General features: G+C 46.5%; 1 long non-coding RNA gene across 1 annotated transcript; it reads left to right on the top strand.

Moving 5' to 3' along the window:
• The first annotated feature begins 14,409 nt into the window (after positions 1-14,409).
• LOC119962458 lies at positions 14,410-20,923 on the top strand. The gene is made up of 3 exons (XR_005459883.1): positions 14,410-14,623; positions 18,987-19,019; positions 20,331-20,923. It is a non-coding gene; the product is annotated as an uncharacterized LOC119962458 (long non-coding RNA).
• Positions 20,924-25,171: the final 4,248 nt, after the last annotated feature.

Genomic DNA, 25,171 nt, shown 5'->3' with positions numbered 1-25,171 from the left:
AAGGCTTCCTTAACGCATGGGGGCAGTTTGTCGACCTGTTCCGGAACCTGTTTGAGGCCAGCAACAACGAGTAAGGTGGGGAAACGGTAAAGATAGAAAGAAAAGGGAGAGGAAATAGAAAAAGAAAGACAGGGGGCACCATAGGAATGCGCAACCCAGAGGGGATGTGTTGAGGAGAAAAGGCTGGAAATACACAAAAAGGGAACAACATGGGTTGGAGGGGGCAACCCCCCCCCCCCTCCCCCCCCTCCATCACAGAGGAAACAGCCAAGTTGACGGGGGAAGAAAAGAAAGGCGGGAGGAAGGGGAGAGAAAGGGGGGCGAAACACTATCTCCCTGAAAAACTGCCCAGGGGAGGGGGGGGGGGCACAAGGTGGGGGGAGGGGGGCAGAGAGGAGTGGGCTGGGGGAGGGGGGGGGGCAGGAGGGAACACACGCCGAGCCAGAGGGCAGCAGAATGTAAATAGGGTAAATTAGGGGAAGGACAAGACAAACCTTTCTGTATAATACAGTAAATAAACACGGCCAACAATGTACATAACCGTTCATAAATTCCGAAAATACCAATAAAAAGATTTGAAAAAAAAAGAGAGAATCCAGCTGTCTTCACTTGACGCTCAATTACATTACCATTGTCGAGTCCCGCATTAACATCTTGGAAGTTACCATTGACCAGAAACTGAACTGGACCAATCATATGAACACTGTGTATACGAGCAGGTCAGTAACTGGGAATTCTGAAGCGATTAACTCACCTCCGGACTCCCAAAGGCCGTTCACCATCTATGAAGCATAAGTCAATAGCGTGATGGAATACTCTCCACTTGCCTGGAGGACTCTCCACTTTCCTGACATTAACACTGGACAAGTCAAATCCCAGGATGAAACCTGGCTTGATAGATCCTGTCTTTTTGTTATAAACTGCGGAGGAAAGTTACTGAACAAATTCATAAAAGTCTGTTGATGAACTTTTAACATGAAGAATAAAATTGTTATTAAAACAAGAAAAATGAACTACATTCCACCAGACAGAAAGCTTGGAATTTTTTTTAATAAGAACACAAGATGATGATTCAAATATTCACTATTGCTTCACCCCAGGTATATATTTACAGATACAACAAATTCAGAAAGGTAAAACAATTTACAATATCCAACTTATCCTCGAATTTTCAGGGTAATTATGTTGTACATTTGAATTTACAAGTGAACTGTTGTCAGACACATCACACTCCAAAGTAAATGACAAGTGTAGCCAAAAGAGATTCCATGGATTTCCCCACAATTTAGCCCGATGTTTGTCATATTATGAACTAAACAGTCTCACTGAAATATTTTATTTCTCACGACGGTTTCCAATCTTCACATTTCATAGAATCATAGAATCCATGGCAGAAGGAGGCCATTTGGCCCATTGAGTCGGCACCAGTCCTTGGAAAGAGCACCCTACTTAAGCCCACCCTACCCCTGTAACCCTACCTAATCTTTTGGACACAGTGGGGTAAATCAACATGGCCAATCCACCTAATAAACTCACCTTGGAATTTTCTTGAAACATCGCTCCCACTTGGCCTAACATTGGCCCACCTCACAGAGTTCCAAGATTCCTTTCCTCTGGATCGCCGGGTACACTGAGAGTTCACCTTCAAAGCACAATTACAGATCCTCGTTGGTGCCAAGCAGAATACCCCTGGTCCAAAAAAAGTCCATTGTGAGGAGTCACCAAACTTTGACAGCTTCTTCAGATCTCCAGGGCTTCCCTCAAGCATCCTTCACGTCAAATCTCAGCCTCACAGCTTTTTCTTTCCTTTTAACTTGACCTCTGGATCTTCTTTGTGATCCCTGTGTTTATCGCTTCCTGAGAATTTATTCTGGGATCTCTCCTTGTCCCTCTCCCATGCCCAGATCCCTCACTGACATTCATTTTATTGGCACACTATTATCAGGTCACCTGACTTGCTTTGCACACCATTCTACTTATTTTCCTCTGTGCAGCTGCACAGAGCTGGCCTTCCTCGTATTGATACATGGGGTGGGAAATGCCATAGACATCAGCAGGGCCAGAAGATCTCACTGGTGACCAACTACAAGCCGCCTTCGCCATCGGAAAACCCGGGGCAGGGTGAGCGTAGGAAATTTGGCCCATAGAGTTGACCATGATTTGGTACTATTAGAAGAAAGCCAAAATGTTGGAGTGATATTGAAGTATGGTTCCTTTGGAAATTCTCCCACTCTTTCACCATAACACTGTTGGGAAACTAGCAGATTCCCAATATTTATGCAATTCCTCAGGTGTTTTTGCCGAATGAGGGATTGGAAGAACGCCCATGGAAATTCAAGCAGCACAGTGGGTAGCACTGCTGCTTCACAGCTTCAGGGTCCCAGGCTTGATTGCCGGCTGGGGTCACTGTCTGTGCGGGTCTGCACATTTTCCGCGTGTGTGCGCGGGCTTCCTCCGGACGCTCCGGTTTCTTCCCACAAGTCCCGAAAGACCTAATTTGAACACTCTGTGTACCCGACAAGGCGCCGGAGTGTGGCGACGAGGGGATTTTCACAGTATCTTCATTGCAGTGTTAAAGTAAGCCTGCTTGTGACGATAAAGATTATTAAAACTCTGCCATTTCAACATTTCAAAAAGACAAGAGACATTCACCCAATTTATTTCAGTGACTCTTAACACTAATGGGATCACATAAAAAACAATTTAAAGTTCCTCCTTCGCTGTTTATCCTTCAGACTATCCTTCAGGAATTCCATTTGAAAGGTGTTGAAGTTGGTGATGTGGAGGGGCCTCAGGACTCTGCAAAGTTCTGTAATGGATATTGGTGCCTCATGTTGCCCGTGCCTTCCAAACAGGAGTTAATTCAGCGTCAGCTGTGGCTGCCAAAGAGGAAGTAATAACCCACCAGCAAGCAGATGTTCCGAACTATTTTAATAAATGCCCATGGGAGTGTGGCAATGTTCCTCAGAGCAGACAGGATGGATGCTGCCTCCAATTACTCCTGGAAGCTTTTTGAGGGAAAGAGTTTGGTTGATTTTACAATTTCTTTGCTAAATTTAACCATGAAAATTTCATTAAACTTTTAAAAATAAATTTAGAGTACCCAATTCATTTTCTCCAATTCAGGGGCAGGCAATATAAAGTGGCCAATCTGCCTACCCTGCACATCTTTGGATAGTAGGGGGGGGTGGGGGGGAACCCACACAAACATGGGGGGAATGTGAAAACTCAACATGGACAGGGACCCAGAGCCGGGATCGAACCTGGGACCTCGGCGCCAAGGTGTGGAGTTCTTTCTGAGAATAGACGTAGATGTATATCACTGGAGGTCCATTATTTGAGATTCATTAGAACATTTGGATTTTAACATTTTAAATAAATTTGGACCTCAAATTCCTCCAACTGAATAGGAAAATAATAATAGGAGTGGGCCAATCAGCTCCTAAAGCATTCTCTGCTCATGGCTGGACTCCATATACTCTCCTTTGTCCCATATTCTTTAATATAGGGGCTGGTTAAGCTCACTGGGCTAAATCGCTGGCTTTTAAAGCAGACCAAGGCAGGCCAGCAGCACGGTTCGATTCCTGTACCAGCTTTCCCGGACAGGCGCCGGAATGTGGCGACTAGGGGCTTTTCACAGTAAGTTAATTGAAGCCTACTCGTGACAATAAGCGATTTCCATTTTTTTCAATACCTTTTATTAACAAAAATCTACCAAACTCAGATTTAAAATTAATTGACCTGGAGTCAATTACTGTTTGTGGGAGAGAACTCCATACTTCTACTATCCTTTGTGTATGGAAGGGTCTCCTGATTCCACTCCTGAAATGTCTGGAACTAATTTCTACGTAAGATGGGGATCAGAGGTTATGGGGAGAAGGCAGGAGAACGGGGATGAGAAACATATCAGCAAGGATTGAATGGTGGAGCAGACTCGATGGGATGAGTGGCCTAATTTTACTCCTACGCCTTATGGCCTTATGCATCCGGTCAAGTACATGCACTACCAAAATCCTCAGAGGAACAGCAAAATGCATTTTTAAAATGGATAAACTCCTTTCCGTCAAATTGTTTCTGCCTGTCAATAAAGGGCGGCATGGTAGCACAGTGGGTAGCACTGTTGCTTCACACGCCAGTGTCCAGGGTTCGATTCCCGGCTTGGTTTACTGTCTGTATATAGTCTGCACGTTCTCCCCTGGGTGGGTTTCCTCCGTGCGCTCCGGTTTCCTCCCACAGGTATCGAAAGACGTGCTTGTTAGGTGAATTGGGCATTCTGAATTCTCCCTCAGTGTACTCGAACAGGTGCCGGAATGTGACTAGGAGTTTTTCACAATAACTTCACTGCAGTGTTAATGAAAGCCGACTTGTGACACTAATAAAGATTATTATTATTACTTTCTCAGATAACGTTGCCTGCCTGAAACGCTCGCCTGGAAATATATGTTAATCACCCCGATGGAAGACTCTCCAGACATCAATCGCAAATGTATCTTTTGCAATTTGAATCTGTTTTCTTTTCTCTTGCTGTCACACTTACCTTAGGACTGGGCTCTGGAAACAGATCGCACATTAGGTTGAGGTAGAAAGGCCTTTCAGTATTCCTGAGCTCACCTTTCTGGAAGACGATCCCTTCTATCTTCGTAGTCGAATGGATACCCAAGCTAATGGTCTGGAAACACGGGCTGAATGCCCACCATGGCAGCTGGTGGAATTTTAATTCAATCAAGTAATACATCTGGAATTGGAAGCTTGTCTCTGTACTGGTGACCATGAAACTATCTTTGATTGTTGTGAAAATCCATCTCAAGGAAAGGAAATCTGTCGCCCTCACCTGAACTGGCTACATGTGACTCCAGGCCCAGAGTAATGAGGTTAACTGCTCTCTGAAATGGCCAAGCAGGCCATTCAGTTCATGGGAAGCTGGGGATGGGTAGAAAATGCTAGCCTTTTCCAGTCATGCCCGCAACGCATAAAAGAATAAAAATCTTAGGCACCCCTCGCTGTCGGCAACAACCAAGTTGTCAATCTGCATCTATGTTAACAAATGCTTCCTGGTATCCCCTCTGAATATGTCCTTCACAATGTAGGTTCCATGTATTCCTGTCCATAAGAACATAAGACATTGGAGCAGCAGTAGGCCATTCGGCCCATCGAGTCTGCCGCCACTCAATGAGATTATTGTTGAGCTGACATAACTCAACTCCACTCTCTCCCTCATTCCCATAACCCCTGATTCCCTTACTGATTAAAAATCTCAGCCCTGAACACACTTGACGATTCAGCCTCTGCCGCCTCCTGTGGTAAAGAATTCCACAGATTCACTCTCCTCTGAGAGAAGACATTCCTCCTCATCGATATCTGAAATGGGCGACCGCTTACTGAGATTACACAATCTAGACCTAGACTATCGTACAAGAGGAAACATCCTCGCAGCATCTACAATGTCAAGCATCCTGAGAATCCTGTATGTCTCAAAAAGGTTACCTTACATTCTTCTAAATTCCAATGAGTACAGGCCCAACCTGCTGATCAGAAAATACTTCCACACCCGGGATCAACCTAGTGAACCTTCGCTGGACTGCCTCCAATGCCAGTATATCTTTGCTCAGGTAAGGGGACCAAACTGTCCGGATTACTGGGCAGCACGGTAGCATTGTGGATAGCACAACTGCTTCACAGCTCCAGGGTCCCAGGTTCGATTCCGGCTTGGGTCACTGTCTGTGCGGAGTCTGCACATCCTCCCCATGTGTGCGTGGGCTTCCTCCGGGTGCTCCGGTTTCCTCCCACAGTCCAAAGATGTGCAGGTTAGGTGGATTGGCCATGATAAATTTCCCTTAGTGTCCAAAATTGGCCTTAGTGTTGGGTGTGGTTACTGGGTTATAGGGATAGGGTGGAAGTGTTGACCTTGGGTAGGCTGCTCTTTCCAAGAGCCGGTGCAGACCGATGGGCCGAATGGCCTCCTTCTGCACTGTAAATTCTATGATAATCTATGATATCCTGACCTACTGCAAATTATTACCCTGGGTCCTGTCTCTATTCCATTAAGTATCTTCATGACTCTGTAAAGCCTCATCTGTGAACATGTTCTGACTTGTCAGATACCGACAGGACTGCGCAAGATGTCCGACATCAAAAGGACTGAACGCTTTGTGTAACTTAGATTAATTAATAAAATTGACAAGGTCATTGCTCATGTTTGACCTACCCCGATGTGTATGTGTAAGATTATAATGTCTCAGGCTGAAATAGCTTGTGTATCATTTTTATTAAGTCTGTAGTCCTTTTGATGTCGGTCATCTTACGCATTCCTATCGGTATCTGACAAGTCAGAACATGTTATTATTGGAAGTTATCATTTATTTAATAAACTGAAGTGCCCATTCCATATCTTAGTTTCTAACTGATAAGTACAGTAAGAAGTCTTAAAGCACCAGGTTAAAGTCCGACAGGTTTGTTTCAAACACTAGCTTTCGGAGCACTGCTCCTTCCTCGGGTGAATCACCTGAGGAAGGAGCAGTGCTCCGAAAGCTGGTGTTTGAAACAAACCTGTTGGACTTTAACCTGGTGTTGTAGAACGTCTTGCTGTGCTCACCCCAGTCCAACACTGGCATCTCCACATCATAACTGATAAGTAGTAGTTTACCAGGCTGATTAAGAGGATGGCGGGACTCATGTATTAGGAGAGATTGACTAGGTTCGGATTGTTTTTGCTGGAGTTCAGACGAATGAGGAGGGATCTCATAGAGACTAATGTTATGGGCCAGGGGTGTGGAAAACTCCAAAGTATATCATGGAGTTCACCTGAGCCACAACTGTTTATAGATTTTGGTTGTGAGGAGCATAAGGGCCTACCTTTCAGGTATTATTCAACAGAGGCCTTGAGCATTTTTAATCAAAAACAATGAGTGGAATTCTCCGACCCCCGCAGGGTCGGGGAATCGCCCGGGGCCTTCGTAAATTCTGCCCACGCCGTGGCCGGAATTCTCCCCCACCCGGGAATCGGCAGGGGTGGGAATCACGCCGCGCCGGTCGGCGGGCCCCCCGCGGCGATTCTCCGGCCCGCGATGGGCCGAAGTCCATGGTGGTCTGGCCCGTGATCGGGGCCCACCGACCGGCGGGCGGGCCAGTGCCGTGGGGGCACTCTTTTTCGTCCGCCGCCGCCACGGCCTCCACCATGGCGGAGGCGGAAGAGACCGTCCTATCGCTCATTCGCCGGGATGACATCAGCGGCCGCTGACGCTCCGGTGCATGTGCGGCCTCACGCCGGCCAGCGAAGGCCTTTCGGCCAGTCGTTCGCGCCAGCTGGCGGGGCAGAAAGGCCGTTTGCGGCGGCCGGCGGGGAGCCAACACCTCCGGCGTGGGCCTAGCCCCTAAAGGTGCAGAGAATTCCGCACCTTTGGGGAGGCCCGACGCCGGAGTAGTTGGCACCACTCTGGTACGCCGGGACCCCCCGCACCGCCGGGTAGGGGAGAATACCGCCCAAAGTTTATTCTATGAATTCAGTTAACATTTCTATAAACACATACAGTAAACATTTTTATCAACTATAAACATAAATACCCCACACAGCTACAGCTCTCTATATATAACACTTAATAACTTTCCTTTCAACTGTTTCAATTTGATAAGAACATCCAATAAACCAAAAAAAACTTTTACCAAAACAGTACTCAGTGCTAGGGGCTTAGATGGGGCAGAGTTTGTAAGGAGCATCCAGGAGGGCTTCTTAAAACAATATGTAGACAGTCCAACTAGGGAAGGGGCTGTACTGGACCTGGTATTGGGGAATGAGCCCGGCCAGGTGGTAGAAGTTTCAGTTGGGGAGCATTTCGGGAACAGTGACCACAATTCATTAAGTTTTAAAGTGCTGGTGGACAAGGATAAGAGTGGTCCCAGGGTGAAATGTGCTAAATTGGGGGAAGGCTAATTATAACAATATTAGGCGGGAACTGAAGAACCTAGATTGGGGGGCGGATGTTTGAGGGTAAATCAACATCTGACATGTAGGAGGCTTTCAAGTGTCAGTTGAAAGGAATTCAGGACCAGCATGTTCCTGTGAGAAGAAGGATAAATACAGCAAATTTCGGATACCTTAGATAATGAGAGATATCATAGGCCTCGTTAAAAAGAAAAAGGAGGCACATGTCAGGGCTAGAAGGCTGGGAACAGACAAAGCCTATGTGGAATATAAGGAAAGTAGGAACGAACTTAAGCAAGGAGCCAGGAGGGCTAAAAGGGGTCACGAAAAGCCATTGGCAAATAGGGTTACGGAAAATCCCAAGGCTTTTTACACGTACATAAAAGGCAAGAGGGTAGCCAGGGAAAGGGTTGGTCCACTGAAGGATAGGCAAGGGAATCTATGTGTCGAGCCAGAGGAAATGGGTGAGGTACTAAATTAATACTTTGCATCAGTGTCGGTGGACGTTGAGTCTGGAGAAGGGTGTGTAGATAGCCTGGGTCACATAGAGATCCAAAATGACGAGGTGTTGGGCATCTTGAAAAATAGTACGGTAGATAAGTCCCCAGGACCTGACGGGATCTACCCCAGAATACTGAAGGAAGCTAGAGAGGAAATTGTTAAGGCCTTGAGAAAAATCTTTGGATCCTCACTGTCTTCAGGTGATATCCCGGAGGACTGGAGAATAGCCAATGTTGTCCCTTTGTTTAGGAAGGGTAGCAAGGATAACCAGGGAACTACAGGCCGGTGAGCCTTACGTCAGTGGTAGGAACATTAATGGAGAGAATTCTTCGAGACAGGATCTACTCCCATTTGGAAGCAAATGGACATATTAGTAAGAGGCAGCATGGTTTTGTGAAGGGGAGATCGTGTCTCACTAACTTGATAGAGTTTTCCGAAGAGGTTACAAAGATGATTGATGAAGGTAATGCAGTGGATGTTGTCTATATGGACTTCAGTAAGGCCTTTGACAAGGTCCCTCATGGTAGACTGGTACAAAAGGTGAAGTCACACGGGATCAGGGGTGAGCTGGCAAGGTGGATACAGGACTGGCTAGGTCATAGAAGTCAGAGAGTAGCAATGGAAGGGTGCTTTTCTGATTGGAGGGCTGTGACTAGCTGTTCCACAGGGATCAGTGCTGGGACCTTTGCTGTTCGTAGTATATATAAATGATTTGGAGGAAAATGTAACTGGTCTGATTAGTAAGTTTGCAGATGACACAAAGGTTGGTGGAATTGTGGATAGCGATGAGGAATGTCAGAGGATACAGCAGGATTTCGATAGTTTAGAGAATTGGGTGGAGAGATGGCAGATGGAGTTTAATCCGGACAAGTGTGAGGTGATGCATTTTGGAAGGTCTAATGCAGGTAGGGAATATACAGTGAATGGTAGAACCCTCAAGAGTATTGACAGACAGAGAGATCTAGGTGTACAGGTCCACAGGTCACTGAAAGGGGCAACACAGGTGGAGAATGTCGTCAAGAAGGCATATGGCATGCTTGCCTTCATTGGCCGGGGCATTGAGTATGAGAATTGGCAAGTCATGTTGCAGCTGTACAGAACCTTAGTTAGGCCACATTTGGAGTATAGTGTTCAATTCTGGTCGCCACACTATTAGAAGGATGTGGAGGCTTTAGAGAGGTTGCAGAAGAGATTAACCAGGATGTTGCCTGGTATGGAGGGCATTAGCTATGAGGAGCGGTTGAATAAACTCGGTTTGTTCTCACTGGAACGACGGAGGTTGAGGGGTGACCTGATAGAGGTCTACAAATTTTTAAAGGGCATAGACAGAATGGATAGTCAGAGGCTTTTCCCCAGGGTAGAGGAGTTAATTACTAGGGGGCATAGGTTTAAGGTGCGAGGGGCAAGGTTTAGAGTAGATGTACAAGGCAAGTTTTTTACACAGAGGGTAGTGGGTGCCTGGAACTCGCTGCCGGAGGAGGTGGTGGAAGCAGGGACGATAGTGACATTTAAGGGACATCTTGACAAATACATGAATAGGGTGGGAATAGAGGGATACGGACCCAGGAAGTGTGGAAGATTGTAGTTTAGTCGGGCAGCATGGTCGTCACGGGCCTGGAGGGCCGAAGGGCCTGTTCCTATGCTGTGCTTTCCATTATTCTTTGTTCTTTGTTCTTAGTAAGTTTGAATTCTTTTCCAGAAAACAGTTATCACTTTTAAATTATCAAGTGATCGGGACACATTTTAACAAGCAGAGAGAGAGAGAGAAGAGAACCATTCTTTTGTCACAGCTTCCAACTGTGTAAACCGAAAGTAAAGCTCAGAGCCACAGCCAGCTCCCAGCTCAAAATGAAAGTAAAACTCAGAGCCACAGCCCAGCTCCCAGCTCAAAACGAAAGTAAAAGCCAGAGCCACAGCCCAGCTCCACCCACACAATGACATCACTTAAGCTATTTGATAAACACACATTTCTTAAAGGGAAACTTCCATGATGCTTATAAAATTCTAACAGGACAACAGGGGCTAACAGGGGCTGGTTTAACTCACTCGGCTAAATCGCTGGCTTTTAAAGCAGACCAAGCAGGCCAGCAGCACGGTTCGATTCCCGTACCAGCCTCCCCGGACAGGCGCCGGAATGTGGCGACTAGGGGCTTTTCACAGTAACTTCATTGAAGCCTACTCGTGACAATAAGCGATTTTCATTCATTCATTTCATTAGGGTGGATGCAGGAAGAATGTTCTCGATGGTCTATGTGTCCAGAACCAGGGGTCACAGTCTGAGGATTCGGGGTAGACCATTTAGCACAGAGCTGAGGAGACATTTCTTCACCCAAAGAGTGGTGAGCCTGTGGACTTCATTACCACAGTAAGTAGTTGAGGCCAAAACATTGAATACATTCAAGAGGCGATTCGATATAGCACTTGGGGAAAATGAGATGGAGGGTTATGGGGAGAAAGCAGGATTAGCCTATTGAGTTGGATGATCAACCATGATCGTGACAAATGGCGGAGCAGGCTTGAAGGGCCGAATGGCCTCCTCCTATCTTCTGTGTTTCTATAGAGTGGAAGGTTTGGGCATTTTTGCCCAGTTTATGCGAAATCGAGTCACTCATACAAAGAAAGTAAGTTTACACAAGACAGCTAAAGTCACCTATCTGAATATCTCAGTCGGGGTTTATTGCTTGGAAATGGAACACCTCAAGCCGACGTCAACCAGCTCATCCACTACAGTTCATAAGAACTAGCATGTATAAATCTGGAACTAACTGCAGCCATATATCATGGGCCATATAGAGAGATAAATCTTCAGACATTCATGAGCCACAAGTCACGGACAAACTTCACAGACACAACCTTTGTTACTATTGCATGCACTTCTGTGAGGAAACCTTCAGTTTCTTCCCACTCTTGGCTTCCAGGCTTCCTTCAAGCACTATTCAGAGAGTGACAAAACTAAATCTGCTCCATTGAAACTCATCAGCTTTCACATGCTCACTGCTTAACTGACCTTCGCAACCTTGCTCTTCTGATATGGAAGATCAGTCAAGAGGTTAAAAAAGGAATGTAACCACCTACTGAACCATACATTTGAATTCAGAGCACATGTGTCCTAGTTCAATAGATTTTTACAATCTTGTTCTTTATTGAACTATTTCCTCCCTTTCCAGACAGTGGTGTACATTGGAGGGTCAGCAGTAAGAAAGGGTGAGGGAGGGAGCCAGAGAAAATGGCATTGAGGGTCAAGCAGCCCTGTGCATGACCAGGGGGTAACAAGAAAATAAATCCCGGGACAGAGTTGGAACAAATCGGTGATCTTCATCCTCCTGCCTCCTCCCCGTGCTGCTGTCTTTTCTTAGTTCACTCCCTCTGTGACATAGGAACATAGGAATGAGAAGCTGAAGTTGGGGGCCTCACGGTAGCATGGTGGTTAGCATCAATGCTTCACAGCTCCAGGGTCCCAGGTTCGATTCCCGGCTGGGTCACTGTCTGTGTGGAGTCTGCACGTCCTCCCCGTGTGTGCGTAGGTTTCCTCCGGGTGCTCCGGTTTCCTCCCACAGTCCAAAGATGTGCGGGTTAGGTGGATTGGCCACGCTAAATTGCCCGTAGTGTAAGGTTAATGGGGGGATTGTCGGGTATACGGGTTGCGTGGGTTTGGGTAGGGTGATCATTGCTCGGCACAACATCGAGGGCCGAAGGGCCTGTTCTGTGCTGTACTGTTCTAAGTAGGCAATTCAGCCCCTAGAGCCTGCTCCGCCATTCAATCAGATCATGCCATCCTCTTCCTGGTCTCAAATCCACTTCCCTACGTGTTCCCCATATCCCTTTGACCCTTTTTAAAATCAGAAATTTATCTATCTCTTTTTTGAAACTTGACGCTGAGACTGCATCCTGCTACTTCCATAGAATCCCTACAGTGCAGAAAGAGGCCGTTTAGCCCATTGAATCTGCACTGACCCTTCGAAAGACCACCTTACGTAGCTCCAATCCTGCGCCCCATCCCCGCAACCTGTGCACCTTTGGACACTAAGGGTCAATTTTATCATGGCCAATCTACCTAACCTGCACATCTTTAACTGTGGGAGGAAACCGGAGCACCCGGAGAACACCGTGCAAACTGCACACAGGCAGTCACCCAAGGCCAGAATCGATCCAAGGTTCCTGGCGCTGTGAGGCAGCAGTACTAATCACTGTGCCACCGTACCGCCCATTCCCCCTCACCAATGCGCAACTTAACCGGTTTCACAACGCAGGGAATGAGCCGCACTCTGTGTCCAAAGAGCCGCCATCTAGATTTTGACTGGTTATCTGATGCTGTAAACCTCTCATTTATTGAAATCTAATTCCAAATAAATCTCACAATTTTGCAGGTCTATGGGGAAAAAGGCAAAGTAACACTTCACTGGAAGTAGTCAGTAAGTACTGCTCTCTTGGGTTCTTAGTGACTGCACAGGGAGAAAATCCAGTAAACCGTGGGAAATGACTGGTGAGGTCCAAGCTAGTCTTCTGTAATTCAGAATGGAACTCTATGTCATATCCAAAGTTTGACTGCTTTATTCCCTCTGGAAGACAAGTGGTCTCGTGAAGCAAGGCACACACACAGGGAAACCAGCTTCTACCTTTGATTGACTCACAAAATGGGCATGGTGTAACACCAAGCTGTCTCTTTAGAGAAAGGCATGGATTTATGAAGTCTGTGTTCTTCGCATAAGACTGTGAAACATGGATGACTTTCAGCTGTCAAGAGAGGAAGCTCAAGAACTCTCATTTTTGCTTTTCTGGGCATATCACAGAAGGACAAAATGACAAATATGGCAGTCCTCTCAAAGGCCAAGCTCAAGAACCTTGGCCCTCGTTCAAGCAAAGAGGGCTACGCTGGCTCGGAAACGTACTCAGAATGGAAGAAAGCCACATACCCAAGGATTTGGGTGTGTATGATGTGTGTGTATAAAGTGATGTATGATTGGGTGTGTAGCCAGAGCCAGATGATCAGTAGATTCTTGCAGATTTCAATCAAAGCTCACCTTTTCCTGCACATGGGAGGCTCTTGCCAGTGACCGAGGGAAATGGCAACATCATCTGTGAGACTCCAAGCATCTCCATTGTTAAGTGCACAGCTGATGTTAAAAAAAATGTATTCGTTCATGTTTCATCGCAGGCTGTGTCAGCATTTATTGCCCATCCTTAATTGCCCTTGAGGGTGCTCCGGTTTCCTTAACCACATTGCTGTGGGTCTGGAGTCACATGTAGGCCAGACCAGGTAAGGGTGGCAGATTTCCTTCCCTAAAGGACATTAGTGATCCAGATGGTTATTTACAACAATCGACAATGCTTTCCAGGTCATCATTAGACTTTTCATTCCAGATTTTTATGGAATTCATATTTCACCATCTGCAGTGGTAGGTTTGAGCCAGGGTCCCCAGAGCATCACTCTGGATCTCTGGATTACTAGTCCAGTGACAATACCACTAAGCCACCGCCTCCCCTAAATGCTAGGGTGTTCCAAAATACAGAAGGGAACTTTGGAATGCCGATTCTTCACTGTATATTTGCAATTTTGTATGCTGTGAAGAAGATGTGAAGACCAGCGAAGGATGTCTCAGACTCTTTGGTGATGATTTGAACCAAAATAAATGTTTATTAAACAGTAAAACATACAATACGAAAGTCAGTTAAAAATACGGCTATCCACAATATCTTGAAATGTATCCACTTCAAAACCCTCTATTTCTCCAATCTCAAAGCTAAACCTCCCCAAACATGTTTTGACACTGTAAGCAAAATCGAGCAATAATTACCACACTAGGCACCTATCTATTTAGGGATTGCTTTCAATTGCTTCTCCGCACAGGCGTAAGAATGTGGCGACTAGGAGCTTTTCACAGTAACTTCATTTGAAGCCTACTTGTGACAATAAGCGATTTTAATTTTTTTTTTCATTTCATTTTTCACAGGGACAACTGGATTCCCAAAACCTGCTTTCTCCAGGCAGAACTTAGTTGGAAGTGAGCACTGTGCTGCGATCTCAAAATAGGCCCCCTCATAGGATGGATTTGCCTATGTTATAATGTCTTTTGATTTTCCTTTATCTGAAGTATAACATTCTCAAATGTTACTCTGAAGTACCTTTCTTACATGAGCTCACCTTTTTTAGAATGTAAATGTGAAATGGACCCACATCTTTCGTTGTGACCGAACTTGCCTGAGGTAAACACATTTCCCCAATGTTGCTGTTCTAAACAACATTTCGAAACCCTAGTTTTACCAACTCAGACAATGTGTGTCTTTTCCATCAAAAAAAATGGTTTCCCTTTTAAACCTACGGCCACTGGAACACATTCCTCATTATTGGATTTCTTATTTCCCCATGTTATCACGATATCCTAACATCACGATGATCAGCAGCTACAGTGGCTTGGTACAGATGCCAAAAGCAAAAATAATAATCCATAATGATTCCGTATAACCATTTGATATCCAACACAGGCAAAACCTGCCTTTCATGGGTTAATCCATTCAGCCATCAGCAAATGTGTATCATATGAAGCTACAACATCCCCAATGGATTTGATTTATTGCATGACCTGTCTTCACATTGAGGATGCCCTCCATTGTGTTGTGTGGCACTGCCACCGTGCGAAACGGGAGAGAATTTGAAAATAACTAGCAACTCAGGAATGGGCATTCATGAGGACTCTGTAGGCCATCAGCAGAATTGTATTCAACCACAGTCTGTAACCTCATGGCCTGGCATATCTCCCACTCTACCATTACCACCAAGACAGCGGATCAACCCCGGTTCAATGAAGAGTGCAGGAGAGCATGCCAGGAGCAACACCGGGTATACCGAAACATTAGGTGTCAACCTGTTGAAGGTACAACACGTACTACTTGTGTGCCAAACAGCATAGGCAGCAAGTAATAGACAAAGCTAAGCGACTACACTGATAGCTACCCGACAATGTGGAAAATTGCCCAGGTTTGTCCTGTACACAGAAAGTAGGACAACTCCAACCGGCCAATAACCGGCCTATCAGTCTACTCTCAATCATCAATAAAGTGACAGAAGGGGTCATCAGCAGTGCTATCAAGCGGCAGATACTCAGCAGTAATCCGCTCACGGATGTTTAGTTTGGGTTCTGTTCATGTCACTCAGCACCTGACCTCATTGCAGCCTTAGTTCAAATATGGACAAAAGAGCTGAATGCCAGAGGTGAGGTGAGAGTGGCTTCCCTGGACATCAAGGCAGCATTTGACCGAGTATGACATCAAGAAGCCTGAACAAAATTGGAGCTTTTTTGGAGCTGAACAAAATTGGAGTCAATGGTTATCAGGGAGAAAACTCTCCACTGGTTGGTGTCATACCTGGCACAAAGGAAGATGGTCGTGGTGATTAGAGGTCAGTCATCTCAGTCCGAGGACATCACTGTAGGAGTTCTTCAGGGTAGTGTCCTCGGCCCAACCATCTTCAGCTGCTTCATCAATGACCTTCCTTCCAACATAAGGTCAGCTGTGGGGATGTCCACTGATGACTTCATAATGTTCAGCACCATTTGCGACTCTTCGGACACTGAAGCAGTCCCTGTCCAAATGCAGCAAGACCTGGACAATATTCAGGCTTGGGCTGACAGGTGACAAGTAACATGCATGTCACACAAGTGCTAGGCAATTGCCGTAGAATTCATAGAATTCACAGTGCAGAAGGAGGCCATTCGGCCCATCGAGTCTGCATCGGCCTTTGGAACGAGCACCCTACTTGGCCCTCACCTCCACCATATCCCGTAACTCAGTAATCCCACCTAACATTTTTGGACACTAAGGGCAATTTATCATGGCCAATCCACCTAACCTGCACATCGTTGGACTGTGGAAGGAAACCAGAGCACCCGGAGGAAACCCACACACACACAGGGAGGATGTGCAGACTCTGCACAGGCAGTGACCCAAGCTGAGACCCTGGCGTTGTGAAGCAACAGTGCTAACCACTGTGCTACCATGCCGCCCTTCTCCAATAAGAGAGAATCAAACCATCGCCCCTTGATGTTCAATGGCATTACCATCACTGAATCCCCCACAATTAAAATCCTGGGCTTACCATTGACCAGAAACTGAACTGAACTAGCCATATCAACACTGAGGCTGCAAGAGCAGGTCAGAGGCTTGGATTCCTGCAGCGAGCAACTTACCTCCTGACTCCCCAAAGCCTTTCCACCACCTACAAGAGTCAAGTCAGGAATGTGATGGAATACTCCCCACTTACCTGGGTCGCTGCCTCTGCGGAGTCTGCACGTTCGCCCCATGTCTGCGTGGGTTTCCTCCGGGTACTCAGGTTTCCTCCCACTTTTTCCACAACGTGCAGGTTAGGTGGATTGGACATGCTAAATTGTCCTTTGTGTCCAAAAAGTTTGGGAGGGGTTATTGGGTTACGGGGACAGGGTGGAAGTGAGGGCTCAAGTGGGTCGGTGCAGACTCGATGAGCCGAATGGCCTCCTTCTGCACTGTATGTTCTATGTTCTGTGTACCTGTACGAGTACAGCTCCAACAACACTCGAGAGGCTTGACGCCATCCAGGAAAAAGCAGCTCACTTGATTGACGCTCCTTCCACAAACTTTCACTCACTCCACCACCAAAGTGGCAGCTGTGTACACCATCTACAGGATGCACCGCAGGAACTCAACCAGGATCCTTAGGCAGCACCTTCCAAACACATGGTCACTACCATCTGGAAGGATAAGAGCAGCTGATACCTGGGAACCCCACCAGCTGGAGGGGCTGGTAAGTCACTCACCATCCTGACTCGGAAATATGTTACTGTTCCTGGGTCAAAACCCTGGGACTCCCTCCGTAACAGGACTGAGGTCCAAGAAGGCAGCTCACCAGCACCCTTTCAAGGGCAATTAGGAATGGTAACAAATGCTGGCTAGCCGGCAAAGCCCATATCTTGTAAAAACAAATTTAAAAAGATGGGAGGATGTCGATGACAGGGGGAACTGGACTGGCTGTATTGCTCTACATTGAACCAATATGTGCTCGATGTATGAAGCGGCCTCCTTCTGTGCCCTAATTATTCTATGGTTGGAATTTTATCACTCCCCTGGGCGAGAGAGTGGGGAGCAGGAAAGGTGAGGTGCCATAAATCTATGGCAGTGGCCCGCTCACCTGTTGGGCCAATAAATAATAATCGCTTATTGTCACGAGTAGACTTCAATGAAGTTACTGTGAAAAGCCCCTAGTCGCCACATTTCGGCGCCTGTTCAGAGAGCAGGTACGGGAATTGAACCCACACTGCTGGCATTGTTCTGTGTTACAAGCCAGCTGTTTAGCCCACGGTGCTAAACCAGCCCCTTAAATAGCCTCACAGCATTGTTGAGATTTTGCCCATGGTAAGGGAGGCCGGCATCAAATGTTCATCCCGCCAGGTAAACCCTGCTAGACTGGTGGCCGAGCAAGGGTTCGTGTCTCCTTTGGGAAACCCATCTTAAGGATGTGGATGCCTTGGAGAGGGTGCAGAGGAGGTTCACCAGGATGTTGCCTGGTATGGAGGGTGCTAGCTATGAAGAAAGGTTGAGTAGATTAGGATTGTTTCCGTTGGAAAGACGGAGGTTGAGGGGGGACCTGATTGAGGTCTACAAAATTATGAGAGGTATGGACAGGGTGGATAGCAACAAGCTTTTTCCAAGATTGGGGGTGTCAGTTACAAGTGGTCACGATTTCAAGGTGAGAGGTGAAAAGTTTAAGGGAGATGTGCGTGGAAAGCTTTTTACGCAGAGGGTAGTGGGTGCCTGGAACGCTTTACCAGCGGAGTTGGTAGAGGCGTGTACGATAGCATCATTTAAGATGCACCTGGACAGGTATATGAACGGGTGGGGAACAGAGAGAAGTAGACCTTGGAAAATAGGAGACAGGTTTAGATAAAGGATCTGGATCGGCGCAGGCTGGGAGGGCCAAAGGGCCTGTTCCTGTGCTGTAATTTTCTTTGTTCTTTGTTCTTTGTAATATCAGCCTCCCCGCCAATGTATTCCTCTCTGCATTTACCCTGTCCCCCGACCCGTCTCCCTCGCTTGGGCTTGGGCCTGCCAGACTGGCCCTGGCGAGAGCTCAGACTGGGCTTCTTCTGGACTCTCTCAGCCCTTCGTGTGGGCACTCTCAGCAATTCTTCTGCGTGAACTGCTGCTGCCCCAGCGGGAGCCAATGTTCCTGGTGGAGCTGCTGGGATAAGAGAGCTGCCAAACCAGATCGGCAGCTTTCAAAAACAGGACTTCCTCTATGTAGAGGGTGCAATGGCTGTGGGGTGAGTCAGCAAAGAGGTAGGGTGGGCAGGCACCCCCCCCAACTTTGACACCGCCCCCACAGTTTAAATCAGCCCTATTATCCAATGGCTCGTTGACTCTAATATTTATCTCAGACACAGATATTCACTTTAACATAACTGCAAAAAATTATTGCTGAATCAATCACAGTCCCTCTCAATACTGGGGCTCATCAAGTCGGGGGAATTTGCCCAGAAACAACAGTGGCCTCTGCTCAATTTTGTGATAGTCTAACTCTGCTCCAATCTCTACATTTCAGTGATGAAGAACATAATCTACGCTTCTCTGAATGGTGAGATCCTTTCTGTTACTTATATTGTCTCATGCTAGCACAGTGGTTAGGACTGTTGCTTCACAGTGCCAGGGTCCCAGGTTCGAATCCGGCTCGGGTCACTGTCTGTGCAGAGTCTGCACATTCTCCCCGTGTCTGCGTGGGTTTCTTCCGGGTGCTCCGGTTTCCTCCCACAAGTCCAGAAAGGTGCGCTGTTAGGAAAATTGGACATTCTGAATTCTCCCTCTGTAATAATAATAATCATTGCTTATCGTCACAAGTAGGCTGCAACAAAGTTACTGTGAAAAGCCCCAAGTCGCCACGTTCTGGTGCCTGTTTGGGGAGGCTGGAACAGGAATTGAACCCACATTGAACATAGAACATAGAAAATATAACATAGAACAGTACAGCACAGAACAGGCCCTTCGGCCCTCAATGTTGTGCCGAGCCATGATCACCCTACTCAAACCCACGTATCCAACCTATACCCGTAACCCAACAACCCCCCCCTTAACCTTACTTTTATTAGGACACTACGGGCAATTTAGCATGGCCAATCCACCTAACCCGCACATCTTTGGACTGTGGGAGGAAACCGGAGCACCCGGAGGAAACCCACGCACACAGGGGGAGAACGTGCAGACTCCACACAGACAGTGACCCAGCCGGGAATCGAACCTGGGACCCTGGAGCTGTGAAGCATTTATGCTAACCACCATGCTACCCTGCTGGTCTTATTCTGCATTACAAGCCAGGTGTCTTAGCCCACTGTGCTAAACCAGCCCCTGTGTACCCGAACAGGTGCTGGAGTGTGGTGACTAGAGGCTTTTCACAGTAACTTCTTTACAGTGTTAATGTAAGCCTACTTGTGACAATAAAGATTATTATTATCAGCAACTGCAAGAATTGGGTGCTATTTTCAGGCAGTAATGCACCTTTTAGCAAATACCTGCAGTTGTTCATTACTGTGACCGATTGCCCTTTTTTGATTCCCACAGTTAAATCGGGTGTTTGAAAGCCTTGGGCATTAGGACTGACTTTCCAAACTCCGCGTACATCCTGTTTCATTACGTTTTGTCATTTGCATTCCAAATCGCAGTGATGGATGTTAAACGCGGTTGCAAAAAAGCTACCAAGGCAAGCACATTATCGAGAGGATAAGACCATACATTTATACGTCTTGTTGACAGCACTATAAAGCAGTGGTTAGGTTAAGTCATTTGCTACCACAGTTAATAAGGTACTGATTCAAACGTGCTTCATAATAAATCATGTGACTGTTCGACACCTTCAGGTAATAATGTGTATTCATTCCCTGAATATTTATTACAGAATATGCTGAATTTATATGCCGGGGTGAAAATCTCAAAACAAACATTGTTATAATCCTTCAGGCAAGATAACAAGAAACACAAACTGGAATCCAATATATAAATATTCATCCAAAAGGTGTTGTCTCAAAACTTCTCACCCCTATCAAAAACTTCAGTGGCCTTAATTTGTCCTGTGTGCAGATTTTAAGTGCATTGATAATTGCATTCTGATTATTCGTACCTGTGCTATTTTGATACATGTAACAAATGATTGAAACCAAGCGAGCTACTGTCCACTTTAAGGAAAAGAGCCTGCACTTAAATAGCTCCTCTCAAGTCATAAGGATGCCTTAAAGCAGTTGGCAGCCAAGAGTTATTTTTGTTGTTATTTGGGTTGAAAGAGCCTACCTTGGAATGATCCCAATATTCACTGACCTCCATTGGTCCTGACCAGCGACAACTGGAATTTAATATACTTATCCTTGCATTCAAATCACTCCATGGCCTCACCCCTCACTATCTCTCCAACCTCTTCCAGCCCCACAATCCTCCTCGACCTCTGCATTCCTCCAATTCCAGCCTCTTGCGCCCCCTTCGATTAGGGGCAGCACGGTAGCATTGTGGATAGCACAATTGCTTCACAGCTCCAGGGTCCCAGGTTCGATTCCGGCTTGGGTCACTGTCTGTGCGGAGTCTGCACATCCTCCCCGTGTGTGCGAGGGTTTCCTCCGGGTGCTCCGGTTTCCTCCCACAGTCCAAAGATGTGCAGGTTAGGTGGCTTGGCCGTGATAAATTTCCCTTAGTGTCCAAAATTGCCCTTAGTGTTGGGTGGGGTGACTGGGTTATGGGGATAGGGTGGAGGTGTTGACCTTGGGTAGGGTGCTCTTTCCAAGAGCCGGTGCAGACTCGATGGGCCGAATGGCCTCCTTCTGCACTGTAAAAAGAGGCCGATGTGCTGGCCTTTGCTTCCCTGATAGCCCGGCGATGAATATTATTGGTTCGATTCCCGGCTGGGTCACTGTCTGTGTGGAGTCTGCACGTCCTCCCACTGTGTGCGTGGGTTTCCTCCGGGTGCTCCGGTTTCCTCCCACAGTCCAAAGATGTGCGGGTTAGGTGGATTGGCCATGCTAAATTGCCCGTAGTGTCCTAATAAAAGTAAGGTTAGGGGGGGGGGTTGGGTTACGGGTATAGGGTGGATACGTGGGTTTGAGTAGGGTGATCATGGCTTGGCACAACATTGAGGGCCGAAGGGCCTGTTCTGTGCTGTACTGTTCTATGTTCTATGTAAGACTGAGTGGTGGCTTGCGGACAAGGCGAGTTTCCTGGGGATGGAAAAAATTAAGTTCGCCTTGAGGGGATCTGTGCAGGGGTTCACCCGGAGGTGGCAACCATTTATTGACTTCTTTGCGGGAGAGTGAGCGTCAGCAGGGGGGTGGGGGGAGGGGGGGGGGGGGGGGGGGTAGAGTAGAGTAGGAGGGAAAATATGGCGGGTAGTACCGGTGGGAGGGGAGCGGGCTTGTGCAATATGTTACGATGGAAGTATTGAAAGTACGTGGATGTTTGCACATTTTTGCCTTTTTTTGCTTCCTTTCTGATGATGTCTGTAACTGTTTATAAAGCCAAAAACTACCTCAATAAAATTGTTTATTAAAAAAAAGACAGAGGTTGTTGTTTTTTGTGCATTAAGAGAATCAAAGGTAATGGAACGATGGGAAATGATAATTAAGGGTGGGATGATGGTGCAGTGGTTAGCACTGCTGCCTCACATCATCAACATGGGATCTTGAAAGGAAGACATTACTATGCAAAGTGCTGGATTTATAATCCACTGTAATTCTGTCAAAGCAATGGGAACTACTGCTCAGCCACTTGCACCCCACCAGGCACTGAAACATTCCTGTTAGTTTCCAAAATCTCAAAATGTATCACAAGGTTTCTGGGATCAATGATCAAAAAGTAGGATTACTTAATCTACAACAATGACTGTGAGACCTGTTAATTGAAGAACTGGATTTGCAAAGCCAGAAAGAGAGAATTAATCAAAGTCATCTGGAAAAGAACTGCTTAAAAAATCAGTGAGGGATTTCTCTCTCTCTCTCAAGCTAAGAACATCCCCAACAAAGTGCAGTGACTGAACTTTAACTCGATTCCAGAAGTTTGAAGGAAAACACATCACCACAAACGGCTGCAACATTCAACAAACTACATCTCACGGTCAAGCAAAAGGACTTGTGGGAATCAAGGGTTCTGAAATAAAGCTAGAAAGTCGAGTTGAGGATTATCACATCAGGTTAGTCATGATCTCATTGAATGGTGGAGCAGACTTGATGGGATGAATAGCCTATTTTTGCTCCAATGTATTCTGGATTTAATTGAATATTTCTCTTTTCTAAAAATAAATTTAGAGTACCCAATTATTTTTTCCAATTAAGGGGCAATTTAGTGTGGCCAATCTACCTAACCTGCACATCTTTGGGTTGCGGGGGTGAAAGCCAATGCAGACAGGGGGAGAATGTGCAAACTCCATGCGGATAGTGACCCAGAGCTGGGATTCGAACCTGGGTCCTCAGCGCCATACTAACCACTCTGCCACCATGCTGCCCTATTGAATATTCCTTTAACTTCCATTTGGACTTTAACTTTCTTACTTCTGAGATTTGAGAGTGAGTTGTTGCGTCTTGCTTACTTTTTTCTCAAGTTTAATAGCTAACAAACTTACTCTTTCATTGACTCAATAAAACCTGGGTTGATTGGTTTCTTATTAACAAATAAATATATTTGGGTTGGAAAAGACATTCATGCAGAAAATAAATCTTTAAAACCATTTTTTGCGACCAATAGAGGGGGCTGTAGTAAAGGGGAGCCAGTTCACTCCTCATCAACCAGTCTTAACAAGATAATGTGAAAGGTGGAGATGAAGTAAAAGATCAACTGTGATCTTATCAACTGGCAGAGCAGGCTCAACGAACCTATTCCATCTCCACTTTCATACAATTATAGAATGCCTACGGTACAGAAGGAGGCCATTTGATCCTTCGAATGAGCACTCTACCCATGTCGACTCCCCACTATCCCTGTTACCCAACCTGCACATCCCTGAACACTAATGAGCAATTTATCATGGCCAATCCACCAAACCTGCACATCTTTGGACTGCGGGAGGAAACCGGAGCACCCAGAAGAAACGCACACAGAGATGGCGAGAATGTACAAACTCTACACAGCCAGTGACCCATGGTCAAAATTGAACGCAGGTCCCTGGCGCTGTGAGGCAGCAGTGCTAACCACTGTGCCACCCACATTTCATGAGTTTATGTTCTAATTCCTAGTACAAAACCTGTTGGTGTGGAACCCGGACAAGGGGAATCAATTAAATAAGTTGCCACCAATTTATTTTTGTTAAATATTCAGTGCCAAATTAAATTAAAACACAAGAAAAGAGCTGGGACAATGAGGTAAACTGACTACTGGTCTCTCGGATGCTTCTTCTGTGCAGCACTGAGTGAGTGCGACACAGTTGGAGGCACTATGTTACGAAGAAGGCAAATTGGTTCATAGAATTTACAATGCAGAAGGAGGCCATTCGGCCCATCAAGTCAGCACCAGCTCTTGGAAAGAGCACTCTACCCAAGCCCACACCGCCACTCTATCCCCATAACCCCACCCAACACTAAGGATCATTTTGGACACTAAGGGCAATTTAGCATGGTCAATCCACCTAACGTGCACATCTTTGGACTGTGGGAGGATATCAGAGAACGTGCAGACTCCGCACAGACAGTGACCCAAGCCGGGAATCGAACCTGGGACCCTGGAGCTGTGAAGCAATTGTGCTAACTACTGTGCTGCCCATGCAAAAGTGCTGAAACATGCAATAGGAAGCAAGTCATTCAGGCGATTGAAATTTCAATGTGTGTGTTTTCTCCTTGTGGTGTTTGGCTGCAGTTTAATGGTTTATTCTTACTCTGTTTGTGGAGTTTGAGTTCCACTCCCAGAGACTTCTGGGTAAATTTCTGGATTGATACAGCCAATGGAGCACAGTGCTGACATCTTTTGGGTGTGGTGTTAAACCATAATCCCATCACTCTCTCAGGAGTGGGTAAAGTTTGCCCGTGCCATTGTTTTGAAGAAGAGCAGAGGAATTCTCGACGGTTTATTCCTCAATCGACATCAAATGGAATATCTGGTCATTGCTGTTACTGGGGCTCGCTGTGTGCCAATTGGCTGCTGCCTTTCACACATTGCAACATTGATTGCAAGAAGTACTTCATTGACTGCCAAACACTTTGAGAGACCAGGCGGTCACGAGAGGCGCTATGGAAACGCAAGTCTCTTTTACTCTCCGCAGATGTTGCCAGACCTGCTGAGGGTTTTCAGCTTTTTATTTCAGATTTCCAGCATTCGCAGTATTTTGATTGTAGTAACGCAGCAGCCCTGGCTACTGATCTGACAACATGGCTTCAAATCCCAAAATGGCAGCTCGTGGAATCCAACACCTGCTTCACCTGGCACTTGAGGTGGTCTACCATCCATCGGTTCAGACACAGTCTTCTCTGGCATTGGATCTCTGATCTCTGGAGGTACAATGCTTTCCTCCGGGAGATCATGACCGGTAGTGTCATTCGCATCCAGTAGATCAGCTGGCCCTGCCGCCCCCCCCCCCCCCCCCCCCCTCCTCTGCAGGGCACAGGTTCTGTCCACCTGCAGCCGCACGTTGACATCATTGCTGTTGCTCTACTGCAATCAACAGCACTGCCAGGCCGACTGGCTCCATCATCCTCTCGATCAAAAAACTTAAAGGGAACAAACAGAAATGTGAGCAATCAGGAGTCCTGACAATGCCCTGACCCAGAGGCTTTT

The sequence above is a fragment of the Scyliorhinus canicula genome, chromosome 2, assembly GCF_902713615.1.
Source record: "Scyliorhinus canicula chromosome 2, sScyCan1.1, whole genome shotgun sequence".
In the NCBI taxonomy this organism is placed as follows: Eukaryota; Metazoa; Chordata; class Chondrichthyes; order Carcharhiniformes; family Scyliorhinidae; genus Scyliorhinus; species Scyliorhinus canicula.
The sequence above is the reverse complement of the archived record's forward strand: the minus strand, read 5'-3'. Positions and strand labels throughout refer to the sequence as shown.